This window comes from Panthera leo, chromosome B3 (assembly GCF_018350215.1).
Source record: "Panthera leo isolate Ple1 chromosome B3, P.leo_Ple1_pat1.1, whole genome shotgun sequence".
NCBI lineage: Eukaryota > Metazoa > Chordata > Mammalia > Carnivora > Felidae > Panthera > Panthera leo.
Window position 1 is genome coordinate 129,614,128 of NC_056684.1, and position 17,474 is coordinate 129,631,601.

Genomic DNA, 17,474 nt, shown 5'->3' on the forward strand with positions numbered 1-17,474 from the left:
GAACAGGATCTTATCACCATTCCTGTTGGGAAATGTCATTTTAGCTGACATTACTATTTATAATACATTTCAAATATTATATTTCCCTGTTATTATAGTCAAAAAAAATACAAGTATTTCAAACTTGCTAACCAAGCTGATTGAAAAACTGGTCGGCTAACCACAAAATTTTCCAGGAAGCTACACAGCCAACTATATTCTCTTCTCTTAATCTAACCAAGAAATACTTTCTATTGCTACTTGTAACACTTCAATGACTCACGTGATACACTACGTTGCTTCTTCAATTATATAAAAGGAATGCTCCATAAACTCAGACCCTGCTCAGGGCTGAGGCTTAATGTGATATACAGACTCTCCTGTGGTGTCAAAGCACAGAGACTTTGCTTACAAACTACTTTCCAGTGTGAACTGGTCGTTTCCTCTTCCACAGAAATATGATATAATCTTATTTCTTCTCCAGTTTTGACAACTTTCACCACAGTTTCCAAGAGGAATAACTATTTTTAAAAATTATATCATTTAGGGCAAAAACTAAATCAACTATAAGTATCTTTACAGTAGAGAAATATGCAGTGGTCAAACCACTATGTCTAATATAAACAACGTGAATATTAACCTGTCATATTGATAAGACACGATGTTGATGCATGTAGAGACTTAGGATGATTTTATTTGAATAAATCAATTTACTTCCAAATCAATTGTTATATATGGTATTCTTATAAAATGTATTTAGAAGCTTTTGTTATTTTCTTAGTTTAACTGAACTTCTATTTCATTGATAACTTCATTTATCTGTGAAATCTGAACCTATTCTTTCATATAAATGGCAGAGAAGAAGGGAAGGGGGAGGGTTAGAGTCTTCTAAGGTCTATTATATATTTAGATCTGTTAAATGTCTCTGTGTCAAAAATAATAATTTGTATTTTCTTAGTAAGTCAGCTATTTCATCTAGCATTCCTAATAAATCTGCCCAAAGCTGGATAAAATACTTTTATTTCTTTGGTAATACCTTGCATTAATATTATTTTTATTCTTATTAGCAATTTTTTATGGTTTTTCTGTTTTTCATGGATAGATTTTTGAGTTCCTATATTTTTTTTCTACTTTTCTCTTAAATCAGGTAAATAATACTTAGCATTCTTTCTTCATTCTAGTATTATTGGATTTTCCATTGTAATAACTGTTGCTTTTTCTAGCAAATATTTTCCATAAATTAATGTATTGTTTTTATTTTATTTTTTTTTCCCTAGCACTGAGTTAAATATAGTACTTTATTCATTTACTTTCACTTTTTCTTACTTAGTAATATATGCATTTCAGGTCATGATTTTTTTTTTTTTCTGAACACAACTTTAATTGACTCATGACATAAAATTGTCTTGTTGTTACTCTCGAGATCTGTATTCTGCCCTGTGGTAGCCAGTAGTCACATGTAGCAATTTAAATTTAATGTAATTAAAAGTAAATGAAATTTAACATTTAGTTCTTTCATCATTCACCTTAACCACACAGGTATGCATATACCTAACTACTCTTCTTAATTCTGTTTTGTGAGAGTGAATTCATACTATTTTAATTGTTTTGTAAAATTATTTATTTTCCTCTTTAATAGTGTATCAATTATATCTTTCTATGTCATTGGAGTCTATTGAACGGCTCTGTGTCTGGCTCCAGAGTCAGAATGCTGGTTTCAAATCCTGACCTTTTTTACTTAACCAACTATGTGAACTAGAGAAAGTTACTTAACATTGAAATACCTGTAAATATTAGCAAATTTCTCATTCATCTGCTGTGAGGATAAATGTCAGAACTTTGTGTATTTCCAGTTAACTATAATTTCTCCATTAAGTTTAACTTTATAATTATTCTATTAACCATGTAGCTTTTCCTCAGTTTATAACAAGTGCAGAGTATTCTATATAAATGTAAGTCACTTGCCCGCATGAGCTTTCATTCTTGAACACAATGTTGCTAGAATTCTTGCCATGAATTTTTAAGAATCTCCTAGGTTGATACATAATATTAAAATTGTTGGGTATATAATCCCATATCTATAACTATATCTATATCTATATCTATATCTATATCTATAGCATCTATATACATATAACCAACTCTGTGTGTGATTATATATATATATCTATATATCACATTGGTAATAAAAAATGCCTATAATTGTGATTAAACTAGTGGACTTCAAACTTCAGTGTTTCTGCACTGTGAGTGCATGAGGACATCCCATGAGGTATATACAATGGTGGGAAGCATATTCTAGTTAACTGACACATGTTTTTCCAAAATGGATCTGATGGAGAATGGGCCTGCACTGAATACTGACATGCTCCTGTGCCCCCTTTCTTTTTTTTTAAATTTATATTTATTTTTGACAGACATTTTTTAAATTTATATTTATTTTTGACAGACAGAGAGAGATCGAGAGCTGGAAAAGGGCAAGAGTGAGAGGGGGGACAGAGGATCCAAAACAGGGTCTGCACTGACAGCAGAGAGCCCGATGCAGGGCTCGAACTCACGAACCCACGAACCATAAGATCATGACCTGAGTTGAAGTTGGATGCTTAACGGACTGAGCCACCCAGGCCCCCTTTTACCCCTTTCCTTTAAAAGCCTTTTTTCTGCCTTTTAAGGAAGAAAGTTACATCTACCACTGTAACAGGATTCTCGCACAGAGGGTCCTGACACTGAGGTTTTACTTTCCAGGAAGCAACTTTATTCCTGCTGGCACTGCTCAGTTGGGTTTGTGCCTGAAGAACTGAGCCCCGAACACCATGTGGCTTAGTTTTTTATACATTTTCTGTTTCTTTGTCTTCCATATATGGTAACACACAAACAATGAGGTCTGATTAAGTGGTCTCATGTTACAAGTTGATTTGAGGGTTTTTTTGTTGTTGTTGTTATTGTTGTTTTCTCTCCTTAGGGAGGGGACCCTACCACACCATCAGCCTGAAATTTACTATAGTAAATTGTCCAAAGATATGAAAGCCTCCATGTGAAACAGAAGGAGAATTTTAAATTTGCTTGTTATATTTCAAATTATTTCATCATAAGTTGTAATACACTTAGGTTTTTTTTTTTGTTTTTTTTTTTAATTAAGTGCTACAGATATTAAAAGGTAATTCAACCCTAAAGTTTAAAAAAAATAGTCTTATTGTTAGGGGAAATTGAAATGAACAAAGTTCAATATACAGAGATATGACAGATTTCTCAAAAGACTAAGGGGTGCCTGGGTGGCTCAGTGGATTAAGTATCCGACTCTTGATTTGGGCTCAGGTCATGATCTCAAGGTTGTAAGATCCAGCTCTATGTCAGGCTCTGGGCTTGGTGTGTAACCTGTTTGAGATCCTTTCTCTCACTCCACCTTTGCCCCTCCCCTACTTTCATGCACACGCAAACTCTCAGTCTTTCTCTCTTAGAAAAAATAAACACTAAGGATAATATATGTAATATATTATGCTTTATAAAAGTATTCAGGGAACGTGGAATGGAAATATATTTTCAAGAAGATAAACTGTGACATTGTAATAATAAAAGCAAAACTTAACATATTTTTAAATAGATAGTTGATATATGATTTATATATATATTCAACCAATAAGATAATGATATAGCTATTTTATTTAAAAATATCAAATTTATATCTGAAATTATGATCTTTATAATTTATGCAACTATTTTAGGTATTTATTTATTTTCAAAAGTTTGAGAGATAGAGAGAGAGAATGAACTGGAGAGGGGCAGAGAGAGGAGGAGAGAGAAAAATCCCAAGCAGGCTCTGTGTTGTCAACATGGAGCCTAATGCAGGGCCTGATGCCATAAACCGTGAGATCATGACCTGAGACAAGATCCAAAGTGGGGCGCTCAACCTCCTGAGCCACCCAGGCACTCCATATTTTAGGTATGTATTTAAAATGTTAAGAGGAGATACTTAGATCTTCAAGATCCTTTTAGGGCTCCCTGTGTGAAAACTTTACCGGTTTTTTAAACAATACTGTGGCTGTCCAAAGCACCTTTGAATTTACCTATGGCTGGAGTTTTTTAAGTTAAGTATACTAAACTTAGTATACTTATACTAAAGAGAGATGGTGGATTTGGAATTTAGTATTCATCTCCCTCTAAGATATGCTTATTAATTACATTGTAGGCAAGCATCCTAGTGCAGGAAGAGTCAGAATGTGCTTTAAGTTTCTGGGATAGGAGCAGGCAAGCGATCCAATTATCCTCTCTTGGACTCCAGGCTAACATGCTAGTTAGTTAGCTTGTATGTTTTGTTTGTTTTACTTCCTGTGTTTTATAGATCTCTGAAGCTTCATCAGGGACAACCACCCACCCTTTCATAGAAAGCCTTTAATTGTCTTGTTGATTCCCTGTGGTCCAATCATGCTTCCTGGGCCTCTTCTCGCTGAGTTGGAAAGTTTTCTCAATGGACAGAAAAACTCTCACCTCTGAAGAAACCCACTGGTGTATCTGCTTCGTAATGGTTTCTTCGCTATGAGTTCTCCCTAAACTAATCCTATGGGCATTCTTTCTTAGAGAAATGACTCACAATTCATGCCCCACCTATTTTTCCGTGGCATTTATAGGTTTCATTCTCCTCTGTTGTATCCTCTCTCCACACTTCTGCCTTAGAAGTAATTCCAATGCAATTTGAGAAAGCAGAAATGTCCCTTGTCAGAGTGTTGAACTTGTAATTCCTGACATTTTCCATAAAATATGTTCAATATGCATCTAAGCTTTGAGGCTTGTAAGAAATCTCGCAGGTTTTATTTGGTTAATACAAGCTGATTTAACGGTAGATTTTTTTGTGTGTTTTGCAACATCTCGATAATCTTTCCATTTGCGTTTTATATTGTTTTAAATTGTGGCATATACTGTTTTTTTTTTTCTTTTCAGTTGATTTATTTTGAGAGAGAGAGAGAGGCTCGTGCACATGTGCGAGGAGGGAGGAACAGAGAGTGGGGAGGGACATAGAGAAAGGGAGAAGGAGAATCCCAAGCAGACTCCACCCTCAGCCCAGACCCCAATCGCACGGGGCTGGAATCCATGAACCATGAGATCATGACATGAGCCGAAACCAAGACTTGGATGCTTAACGAACTGAGCCACCCAGGCGCCCCAGCATATACTGTTCGTTTGTATGTAGGACTATTAGAATGACTATATTGACTGTGTTGACTCACTACTTAGGTCAGCTTCCAAGAATTATCACTGATAAATTTTGTAAAATGCATTATTTTGCCCTCCTATTTTCAAAGACTGAACTGGTTTAGTTTTTATCCACTGTTGTTTTTGTGTCGTATCCACATTAAAAAATGGTTATTTCTGCTCAATCTAATAAACTGACAACAGTATCAATGTCATATTCTCCTTTCTCAGGAGTTTTGGCATAAAAAACAATTGCATATGAAAATAATTATTGGTAACATTTTTCATGTGCACCTATCAAATAACATGCGTGTGGTTATTTGAAAGAAATACGAACATGGCAATTTACAAGTATATACTTACAGGTACTATTAATGCTCATTTGACCTATAACTAAGTTCCCACATTGTGGCTTCACTCAAAAGTAAGTAACACAATGCCTGAATAAAATAAGTCTCATGGTGTGATCTTATAAAATGGAGGGCTCTGAAATGCAAACTTCTCAGGTTATACAATTTATTAAAATGGAAGTAATTTCAAACAGTCTGTTTCTTGTTAGTCTTTAAATATGCAAATAAGAAAGGCCATTTGATTTATTCATTTTTATTTATGCCATTTCCAGATGGGACTATAACTACTCATTATGAATTCATTCCCACTGCCAAGCCTCTTGACTTTGCATCTTAGCTTTTGAAAACAAATTGATGCCTAAGTATTACAAATTGAATTTTAACCATTGCAACTAATCCCAACCCAAGATGGTATAAATTTAAAATCCTGACAAAGAGTATTGTTGTCAAGTCACTGCTCTGTGGAGTTTAGCCTTAGGTTTTTAAATGATACCCATATCAAGAAATTCATAATGAATTCAAATAAATGTAACTCGTGGATGAAGAAGGAATTATATTTCATACATTCTCATATTTCACCTTGAGTTGGAAAAGACTTCATGACTTTTTGCATTGTTAAAGTGAAGTTACTCTTTTGTTGTTGTTATTTGTTTGTTTAAGGGAATATCTTGATTATTTTATCAAAGAAGAGATAACTAATTTTCAAAACTAGAGGAATTTTCCAGATAGGAATCTTTCCTTCTTCTTCTTCTTTTTCTTTTCTCTCTTTTTTTTTTTTTTTTTTTTTTTTTTTTTTTTTTTTTTGGAGAGATGACCTCTCCATATAGTTTAGTATACTAATATAAATGAGTGCCTTGTATAAAATTAACAAAACCCCAGGATTGGAGGGGAATCTAGGTGGTTGGAGAATAGTATGTTATTCTTTTTTTTTCCAAATCAAACATCTAAGCCTAATATGAAGGAGTCAGATTGTGTTTAGCAATTATGGTTCTTTATGACCAGGAAGAGAGGCACTTCTGTTAAATTCATTCATTTATTTAATCTAAAATCTTTGAGCATTTCCTAAATGTCAAATGTGATTTCTGATCTATATTTTCACAGTATAGAATTTGAAGGTTTGTATGGAACACAAACATATAGCTCCCTGCTCATCATTGTTCACAACCTCGTTCACAGCCAAACTTTTTGAAAATTATCTTTATTTGTTATCTTTACCTCTTATATATATTGCCCAACCCATTCCACCCTAGAAAATACAGTGAAAATGTTTTAAAATAAAACTACTCAGAAATATCAAAGGCTCAATTAAACATAAAGGTCAAAATGGATGTTGCTCAAGTCGGATAATGTCAGTAGACCTGTAAGGGTTTGTTTGTGATAGTTCAGTGAATAACAATGTTAAATACTCTCCAACCACCATGTTTCTCTAATATCTTAAAACTACTTCTTGCTCATTTATGTTTAAGCAAAGGACACCTTTGAGATCAAAAGTCAGTAATTGAGCAAGGAACCAATTAGAACCAATTCCAGTTGGGCGCCTGCGTGGCTCAGTCAGGTGAGCGTCTGACTTTGGCTCAGGTCATGATCTCACGATTTGTGAGTTCGAGCCCTGCATTGGGCTCTGTGCTGACAGTTCAGAGCCTGGAGCCTGCTTCGGATTCTGTGTGTGTCTCTCTCTCTAGAAAATAAACATAAAAAAAAAAAGAAGAAGAACCGATACCAGTTGTTTGAGTTAGAACATAGACCCATCTCTAGTAAACACATTGTTGTTGATACGTTCAGTCTGATTGGAGATGAATCTTTACTTCCGATCTGTCATCCTCAGAAGATATTCCCATATATTTTCTCCATATTTTTGCCAATATAAATTAGCAAAACTTTGCCCTTGTTTAGTTGTTAAACTTTCTCCTCTCAAGTCAGACTTTGAGATCCTGCTTTGTATCCCAAACTGGAATATAACTTCATAGGTCTGGGGACAAGGGGGAAGTGACCTGAAAACATTTGTTTTACGCCTCTCAAAGGAACTCTTCAGGCAAACAGGTCCTCCAAAATGATACAATGGTAAATCAATGTATTCTTTTTCTATTACAACTTTTGTGATATATGGAAAAAGTTGTAGTTCTCACTCTCACTTAAAGTTCTACATTTCTTTCTTTAAATATATCCCTTTATGAAATATTCAGCAGCAGAATGTGGAGAAGGCAATGGGGATCCACATAATATTCACAACTGGAAAGGGATCTTGAAAGAAATTGTGATGTTTTTCAGTGCACTGTGCTGTTTTATACTTCATTTCTAAGACATTTTATGTACTGTAAATATTTTGTAACATTGATTTGTTTGTTTGTTTTTTTTTTACAGCCTATGCAGGATTATTTTATCAAGAAAGCAACAGAATTAGTATCTGATTTGATGCCATCCGACCTCTAATTTTATGATGATTTGTTATTATGATTTTTCCCAAAGTGGCATATCATTAGTCTTAAAATGAATGTCATTTAACAAATGGGCTTTATATATATACATATATACATATATATATATGTATATATATATATATACCCATATATATATGTATATATATATATACATATATATATACACATATATACACATATATATATATATATATACATATATACATACATATATATATATATTTTTTTTTTTCCCCTAACAGACAGAAACATACCTTTTGGCAATAAAATATAAAACTTTAGGGGCGCCTGGGTGGCTCAGTCGGTTGAGTGACCGACTTCGGCTCAGGTCATGATCTCACGGTTTGTGAGTTCGAGCCCCGCGTCGGGCTCTGTGCTGACAGCTCGGAGCTCGGAGCCCGGAGCCTGTTTCACATTCTGTGTCATCCCTCTCTCTCTGCCCCTCCCCCTCTCATGCTCTATCTCTCTGTGTCTCGGAAATAAATAAACGTTAAAAAAAATTTAAAAAAAATAAAATATAAAACTTTAAAGTCACTTTGGAAAGAGTCAAGAAGAAAAAGTCTTTAAAATTATGGTGCCAGAGATCCAGTTCCAATGTCTTAGGGCTTCCTGACCTTATATTTACTCGTTTGCTGGGCATTCCATACAAAATAATGCCAATTTTAATTTGTAAACTGACATGTTGTTTTAGATAGTAACTTGTCTTTATCTTGATAGTAGGCTATTTTGGCAATAACTTGTTGCTGGTTTTTATTCTCTGTCATTCATCTGTCTTCCTTGGAAGAATTTAAATGTGGCATGGGTGCTACATGCCCTAACAAACATGCTGTTTAATCCCTGGCATTGACTCCTAACCTTGCTTACCATTGTGAGGTAAGGTTTGAATATTGTAGACCAGGTATGATGATCTTCTAATCCTATTCTCCTTTCAACTGTTCCCTAATGCAATCAAATACTGAGGTCAATATACACCAGCTTTCAGTCTTGAGCATTTAAAATTTTCTTCTGGGGCACCTGGGTGGCTCAGACTCTTGATTTCAGTTCAGGTCATGATCCCAGCATCATGGGATCAAGCCCTGCCTTGGGCTCCATGCTGAGCATGACACTTTAAGGATTCTCTCTCTCTGTCTCTGTCTCTCTCTCTCTCTCTGTCTCTCTCTCAATCCCTCTGCCCCTTCCCTGTCATCTGTCTCTAAAATTAAAAAAAAAATTCTTTTCAATTATTTAACATGATAAATTAAAACACGAATATTAATAATGTCTTACATTTCAGTGTCAAAATTTAGATCCATTTGATAATTTAAAACATTATTCCTCATCATCCATATAGTTCTGGAAATAAAATAGTGTTTTATACAATTCTCATTTCATCTGGAGCCATTCTTAATGTAAATTCACAGTTTTCAGTGAAGGATATGTACCTGCCCACCGGTCTTGAATGAAAGTATGAGGGTGAAAATGTGGATGCAGTTCAACATTGATTGAGAGAACACCAGTTGGTTATAGATGTGCATCACAGAGAATCATGAATCAGCTGAAATCTCTACCAGCAGACAGCTTTAAATCTAGTAAAGGGGATTGGGGTGCCTGGGTGGCTCAGTCGGTTGAGCGTCTGACTTTGGCTCAGGTCATGATCTCGCTGGGTTTGTGATTTTGAGCCCTGCATCGGGCTCTGTCCTGACAGCTCAGAGCCTGGAGCCTCCTTCAGATTCTGTGTCTCCTCCTCTCTCTGCCCCTCCCATGCTCAGGCTCTGTCTCTCTCTGTCTCTTAATAATAAATAAACGTTAAAAAAATAAAAAAATAATAAATGAATAAATCTAGTAAAGGGGAATAGACACACATAGGGATGCTAGCATAAAGTAGACAGGTACTGAGATCAGGTCTATGGAAAGAGAGATTGACTGATATAAGGAAGCCCTTTTGGATACGTTGAGAGCTGAGCAAGCCTATTAAGAAAAGAAGACACCATGTTAAACACAGACTTGAGTATAAGCAAGATATCCCTGCCTTCAAAAACCATATGCTGTGGTTGTATCTAAATATTTCTATTTTTTTTCTTTTTCTTAATTGAAATAACAATTAAAATTGATGTAGATATTCACAAGGCTTCACAGGTGTAAGAATAGTATGAGAAAAGCATTTAGGCTTTTCAGTTAAATGGAACAATGGATTCTCAAGGGAAATGTTCCCATAGCTACGACGTCCTAGGACTGGGAAGCATCTGAATTGGCACACTCAGAGTGAAGTTTACAGTGGGTACTTCAAGTCCACCTTAGCCTTCATCTTTGAGGTTTTATCATGGAAAAATAAAATAATCAGCATGATAATGCATAGAATAGAATAAAAGCCTGTGAGAAATACAGTTCTGTTATGTTTGAACACTGTTGTTCAACATGCCGATCAAGAAGGGTGTGGGGCGTTTGGTACTTTTATACGGAGCTATCACCAAGTAAGAGTAAGTAAGCAAGACTCAACTTTCTCTGTAAAGCAGCATGTTAATAAGATTGATTTTTTTGCCATAGCCTTTATTCAATAAGCCTTAATTAACCCCCTACTATAATCCGGACACATATGTGACAAATGAATAAATAAACAAATACACTGCAACAAAGTGATAATTCCTCTTTGTGAAGCGAATCAACTTGTTGTATCTCAAAGTAACACTTGTTATGTAAACAGGACGTTCGAGAGATGTATGTGTGTAGCTCCTCTGTAGTTCTTCCACATATGTCCCATGTGACATTAATTGCCATTACTCACGACTACTTTCTGAATCATGAAAGTGGTCTTAATCTTGCAAAACTTCTACTTGATAGACACAAGTGATGAGTGGTACAACGGAAGATCTTTTCTCTGGCATTGTTGGGAATTAATCAACTGATTAATAGCAAATTTAAGGTAGTTCAGAAGGCAGAGAAAAGTGAACTTACTGAAATAAATGTAATTAAATGGTAGACAAAGTGAAAATTTTGGTGATGATTCTTCTGAAAAGGTAATCAGTATCTAATAACTTTCAGATAATATCCAATATTTTGATTACCTTAGGTCTGCAGAGTTAAGGGATCTTAATAAGGAGGTCAAGAAGTACACGGTGTACCAGAAAATTATAGTTATTAGCACAGCACCTCACATACTCGGACACTAAATTAATATTTCTAGATAGGAACTTGATAGGATTTTGTCTGCCTAATATGGTTTATTAAATGAGGAAGTGGAAATGTGGAAAAAGCAGGTTCGTAACTGGGTTTAATCCATTTTCCTTTGTTCAGGCTCAACTGAAAGCTCTTGAATAATATAGTTAGTAATCAAAATCTGAATGCAGGCTTGATTATTCAGACAATTTAGGGCTTTGTCAATCCTTTTCAAGAACACTCTGCTGTGATCATGAAATGCAATTCAATGTACAAAGTTAAATATAAATAGGATATGTTTACAGGTGTAAAAATATGACAATGTCTGGATCAGGGGGCTATTTACATGACTGTGTTTGCTTTGTGAAAGTTAATCAGGCTACATGCTTACGATTTCTGCACATTTTTGTGTGTATACTGTGCTTCCAAAAAGGTTTTGTTAAAAGCATTATGGTGCTATTTGTCGTCCATGATTATAATATATTCTCCAGTTATTGTTGAATAAAATTGACTTCATGGAGGTAATATGAGAGATGAGAAAAAATGCATTGAACTAAAAAATAAGCAGATAGAAATCGAGATGTGAAGGATGGTGTATATGAAAAAAAAGTTTTGGTTAGACAGCGTGGGAGTTTTATAAATGTTTTAAGTTTGCCAGGACTGTTTCTTTATGGATAAGCCATTTTTCCTTACGTGCCTATAACTATTTGCTACTAATGTGCATAATCTTCAGTAAATGTTTTAGTAAGCATTACATGTATAAGCAGGGGAAACCATTTGTCTGTTGGTGGTTCTTGTTAAATTAAATGGAAAGTAATATAGTGACATACTGACTTGCAAGTTATATAATTGGAATGTTGACCCATATCTAATGCTACGTAGATGTATAATCTTGCATAAGATTCACAATCCTGGAACTATAATTAAGTCATCTATAAAGAGGAGGAGGATTTTTAAAACCTCTACCATATTTGAATATTTTGTTATTATATTATGAAAAATCACCTAAAGCAAGGGTTTTAATTACTAATCAAAAAACTATTGATTTTTTCTGGTTCTGTCTTTTATTTTTGTTTTTTGTTTTTTTGGTTAACATACACATATTCAATGTACATTTTTCTAAAGAATTAAGAGACCAATAAATAAGGCTAATGTGTTCTTTGAAAATTGAGGAATCTTCTCTTTTTTAGTTTTTTAATGTTTATTTAATTTTGAGAGAGAAAGAGAGAGAGAGAGAGAGACAGAGTGCAAGTGGGGGAAGGGCCAGAGAGACAGGGAAACACAGAATCTGAAGCAGATTCCACGCTCTGAGCTGTCAGCACAGAGCCCTACATGGGGCTCGAACTCATGAACTGTGAGCTCATGACCTGAGGTGAGGTCAAACACTTAACTAATTAAGCCACCCAGGTGTCCCCTAAATTGAGGAATCTTCTACCAGTGACCTTCTTAAGTATATCAATTGTCTTGGAGACACATGGAGACTCCATGTTATGGAGTAACCATAATCTACCTAATTTATTTTAAGCTACATGTATTAAAAGCTGTCCCCCCCCCCCTTTTTTTAAATTTTGTATGCCCTGGAGTAAGAGATTGTTCCTTAAAAAAAAAAGCTAGAATACTGAATACAGTGTTTAGGGTTATCTGCTAATTTTCTTTTTTTTCATATCGTTTTTATTTCAAGAATAAATGAATTCTAACTTATTCATTAATAATTAATGAATGTTATTATTAATATTATTATTAAATTATTAATAATTTGAAGCTAGTAATAGGAGAGTAATAAAAATACAGAGACAGAATGTCTGCCATTAGTCCATGAAAATATTTGAAATCCTCTCTGAATTCATTCATTTGAGTTAAGCTTAACCTTTTTTACCTATTATTTTAATTTCTCATATTTTACTCACAGAGGTATTTAATATTGTCAGAGCTCACATATCCTTTTAGTTACCCAGGTATACTGATATACATTTGTCTGGCATATGGTGGACCCAATATGAGACAGGACTTACGATTCATCATGGAAATTAGGAGACCAGAAACAGTATGCTCATGTCATTAAATAATTGAGTGTATGTTTCCTCAGAGAAAAATACTTTTTTCCCCTTATAGAACAAAGATTTGAATATTAAAATGCAAATATATTAAAACCATGCTCTCTTCTGCTGGAGGAAAGGAGGTTATTCAAACGATATAATGGAGGGCTTTAGAAGGAACACAACGCGTCTGAAAGGAAAGAATCAAATTCTTCTGAAGTAGTACACTAATTGCTCCTTCTCCAATCACGAGGTGGATCTCCGACTTCCTCTGATATCTCTGTCTCCACAGTAGAATTACTTCAGGTAGAAGTCAAGATCTTATATCCAGAATTCCTTTAATATCTTACCTTTCCTCTGAGATTGACTCTTGGCTTCAGATCTGATTATTGTCCTCACTCCCTCCCTTAGATTTAAGGAATCAAAACAGCAGCGTTGAGAAGACAAATAGCAGCCCATGCTGAGTACTCAGGAAATGGATATTATTTGGTGCTCCCCCTGAGAATGGTGCATGGTGTCAGGATGAATATAAACTGGACACTCTTAAGTGATGTCATCCAAATGTTGGAGAATATCGTCAGAAATCAACTGGCTGTTTCTATATTCATAGAAACCTGGCTATGATTCTTTATATGTTGGTTTCCACAAGTGCATGTGTGGGTATGAAAGGACTAATGTAGGGATTGCACACAGGGCCATGGTATCCAGTGGCTTTCAAGGGTTAGAAGGGGTATATTTTTTCCTTAGGACACTCATTCTGTGACCTTCGTTTAGACATCATGAGTGGTGGCATGTAACAGAGGGACACTCCTGATAAAGGACAAATTGAATACCCTACAGACCAGATTCAATGTTTGAGATAGTTATGGTATTGAGTTAAAATACAGAGTAGACCAGACTCAATGTGTTGGATAGAAACTGGTGGCCAGGCTGGTCAAGGCACAAATATAACACAGAAATATAAAGCCCGGTAGATACTACCACCCAGCCTCACACTGTAGGCTTTCTCAGTGGTCCGCCATACCCCGGGTCCATTTCCCATCATTCCCTCTCACTTGCCCTCATCCAGTGTAGACCTGGAGCCCTCTGAATTTCAACTGAATGAAGACCTAGTTTTCTGTGCACACTGAACTGTCTGAACACTTGGAGAAAGATGATAAGCTCCATTTCAGGGGATTATCAGAGTAAACATTTTATTTGGGAGTTGAATCTTTAGGCCAGGAAGTCAGGAGAAAGATGTCAGCTAAGGTCGGACTTGATTAGTTTCTATGAATTGAGGTAGTTAAAAACATGGAAGTAAATGAGTTCTCATAAGTCTGTAGATTGTAGGACAAGAAGATAAGTAATTCACCTAATCCTTTTCTCCCTATGGCCTATGTTGGATTTCAATCTGTAGCCAATTCAAAAGAATAAACCAATGTTCATTCAGAAAGTTATCATCAATACAGCTGGGGAAAAAATATGAAGCCAGAATTTTTTTCAGAGTTATTACAGTTTGGTTTCAATCTTCAAGCAGAATGTGGGGAAAGCCAACGGCTGGCTACTTGGACTAGTCTGTCACTTTAGAGCTGGTAAAATCCAGGAAGAAAGGGCCAGTGCCAACATTTGTGGAGGCTGACTCGTCTCACGACACTTTAGTTCAGACAACATTCCGAGCATAACAGAAATGACATTAGAGAAGCTATTTTCCAGAATAAATCTGCAACACCTAATGGGCTAGATTATTTAGGTAAGCATGGATCAGACTGCAAACTTTACAAGGCTTTTCTAAAGTGGGTTCAGCCTGGAAGCCTAATAATTCAGAATAGGAAATGTTTTGAATTTACACTTGAAAATGGCTATTGTGTTTAATGAAGCATGCATACAATATAATTTTATAGCATTGTTCATACAAGGATGGATCACAACCGATTATAACTGGATTGCGAATACAATTCTCCATAAGTTACAGCCCAGTACATCCATGGGTGTGAGGAAAGATCCATGAGAAAGGGGCCAGTGGACACGGAAACACAACCGTGCTCATTATGCTGCAGGCTGAGAGATGAAGCTGAAAAATACATTTACATATCTAATGAACATTTCCTAAATATTACAGGTTGGAAAGACAATTTTTCATTCTGTTTCTATTTTTTATTTAATTGGGTTGGGTCGGGGGGCACAAAACCTACTAGCCAGAAACTTGTAATCATCCCGTTTATACAATGCATATAGGACTTTATCTTCATCTTGGGAGAATTTTCTCTGCCAAGGAGAAATTTGATAAAGACATAAACATAAATGGCTTTTGTAAGTATGTATAAAAAAACCATTTGTTAACATTCAGATTTTTAAAATGCTAGAATATTCATTTATTTATTGATGTGAACATTATTGAATATCGGAAATACTATCTGGTACTGTTAGTAACCACAGCGTAAGCCTCAGGAAAAAACTCAAAGAAAATTTTATTTTCACACCTTTAGTTAGTAAGCTTTTATTTAGTAGTGACTGTGTAGCATTAACATGGCAAAGAAAAAGGAAGTTACTGGAGGAGGGAGCACTTGATGACGTTTTATTGTTGTCTGGCCCTCAGATTATCTTTAAATAAGAGATATTGAACATAATTTATAGGGGAGATTTAAATTATCATATAGGAATTAGAGTTTAATTAAATTGGACGTTTCAGTATTTTCCCCCATTAACTTATAGATTAGAGCTTTGGAGATAAGTCAATTTATTAGAGAATTTTTAAAAATCAAGACTTAACATATAGCATTGTATGTGTAAGATGTACAAAATGTTGATTTTATGCATTTATACAGCAATTAATTGCCACTGTAGCACTCGCTAATACCTCTGTGGTGTCACATAATTATCATTTGTTTTTGTGGTGGAAACAACCAAGATGTAGTCTCTTAGGAAATTTAATGTTTATAATATAGTTTTGTTGTCTATAATCTCTTTACTAAGTATTAGATCACCAGGACTTAGCTACTGATTCTAATATGATCCTTAAACGACATCTCTCCCATTCCCTGCCCCCATAACCCTCAAAGATCTATCTACCATCTATCTATCTATCTATCTATCTATCATCTATCTTTTGGGGTACATGTGTATGTATGTCTATATGTATAGATATTAACTTGATCATTAAAATTGTAGTGTGTTTTAAACTTTTTTATTCTGTTATAACATTTTAACTGAAAAAAACAAATGCTTACTCTGGAAAGTTTTAGGCACCAAGCAAGGTAATAGATGAGATAGATTGGAGGATTATAGACATGAAGTATTTTCTAGGAACTCACAGATTACACTGTCTTTGTGATTTTCCAATTCTGTCTTAGCTAAAAGGTGGCCTTGCACAGACACTGAGTAGAACAAAATAAACAATAAACCATCCCTATATTTATGAAGACAGTATCCTCTCCAATCTCCAGACTATAAGAATACAACGACTCTGTCTTGCTAAGGACCAGCAAGCATCCGAACCCTGACTAGGTTCCTTGAGTCTCACTGCTGAATTTGTTTTATCATCCTAAGATATGCAACCAAATAGGATTTTGTGTCAGATAACTAAAACTATGCCTTTGTACAATGTCATTAAACCTTTGTCTATAAGTAAAAATTTGTATATTAATTGCACGGTAGTCATATGGCTTTGTTTGGGCCTGGATAGTCTTCTGTTTATTTTGATGTATAAGGGAATATTCTATTTAGAATAAGTCAAAGCATAAGCTTAATAAATCTCTATTCCCATACGAAATTTTTATGAGAAAGCTCCCTGTGTTGTGATTTTGTGAAAAAAAAAGTCTTTTTGTTTTTTGTGTACGTTGGATTCAACATTGGCTGGATCATTGATAATATCACCCATTCTTAGCCTCTGCTTGACAAGGAATTTGAGACACCGTGCACAAACACACTCTGCTGAGCCAAAGAAACTCTCTTACTGGCCAAGGTTTTGTCTATGCTAAAGCAGCAAAGTCTTCCAAGAAGAACTCTTGTTTCCCATATACAATTGTACTATAATTCCAACTTTTTGCATTCTGGAAAAATTAAGAGAAAAAGCACCAAACACTCAAAAGTGAGCTTCCTTAATTGGTGTACTGAGTTCTTATAATTCTAATTCCAAGAGAGTCTCAAAGACTGTAACTTTCTGATAAATCAGATTCTTCTTTGTATTTCTATTTCTCTTCCTACTCCACTTTATCTACATGACCCAGGTATGCTTTTATTTCTTCACCTCTTTCTCCTGTCCATCTAAATAAGCTCGTTTTATTTGGGAATTTATCAGAAAAAATTACATTGTACAACTGCTAGATCAAAAGGTGATCTACAGAATTTGAATGAAAACTTTGGTCAAAAGCCAG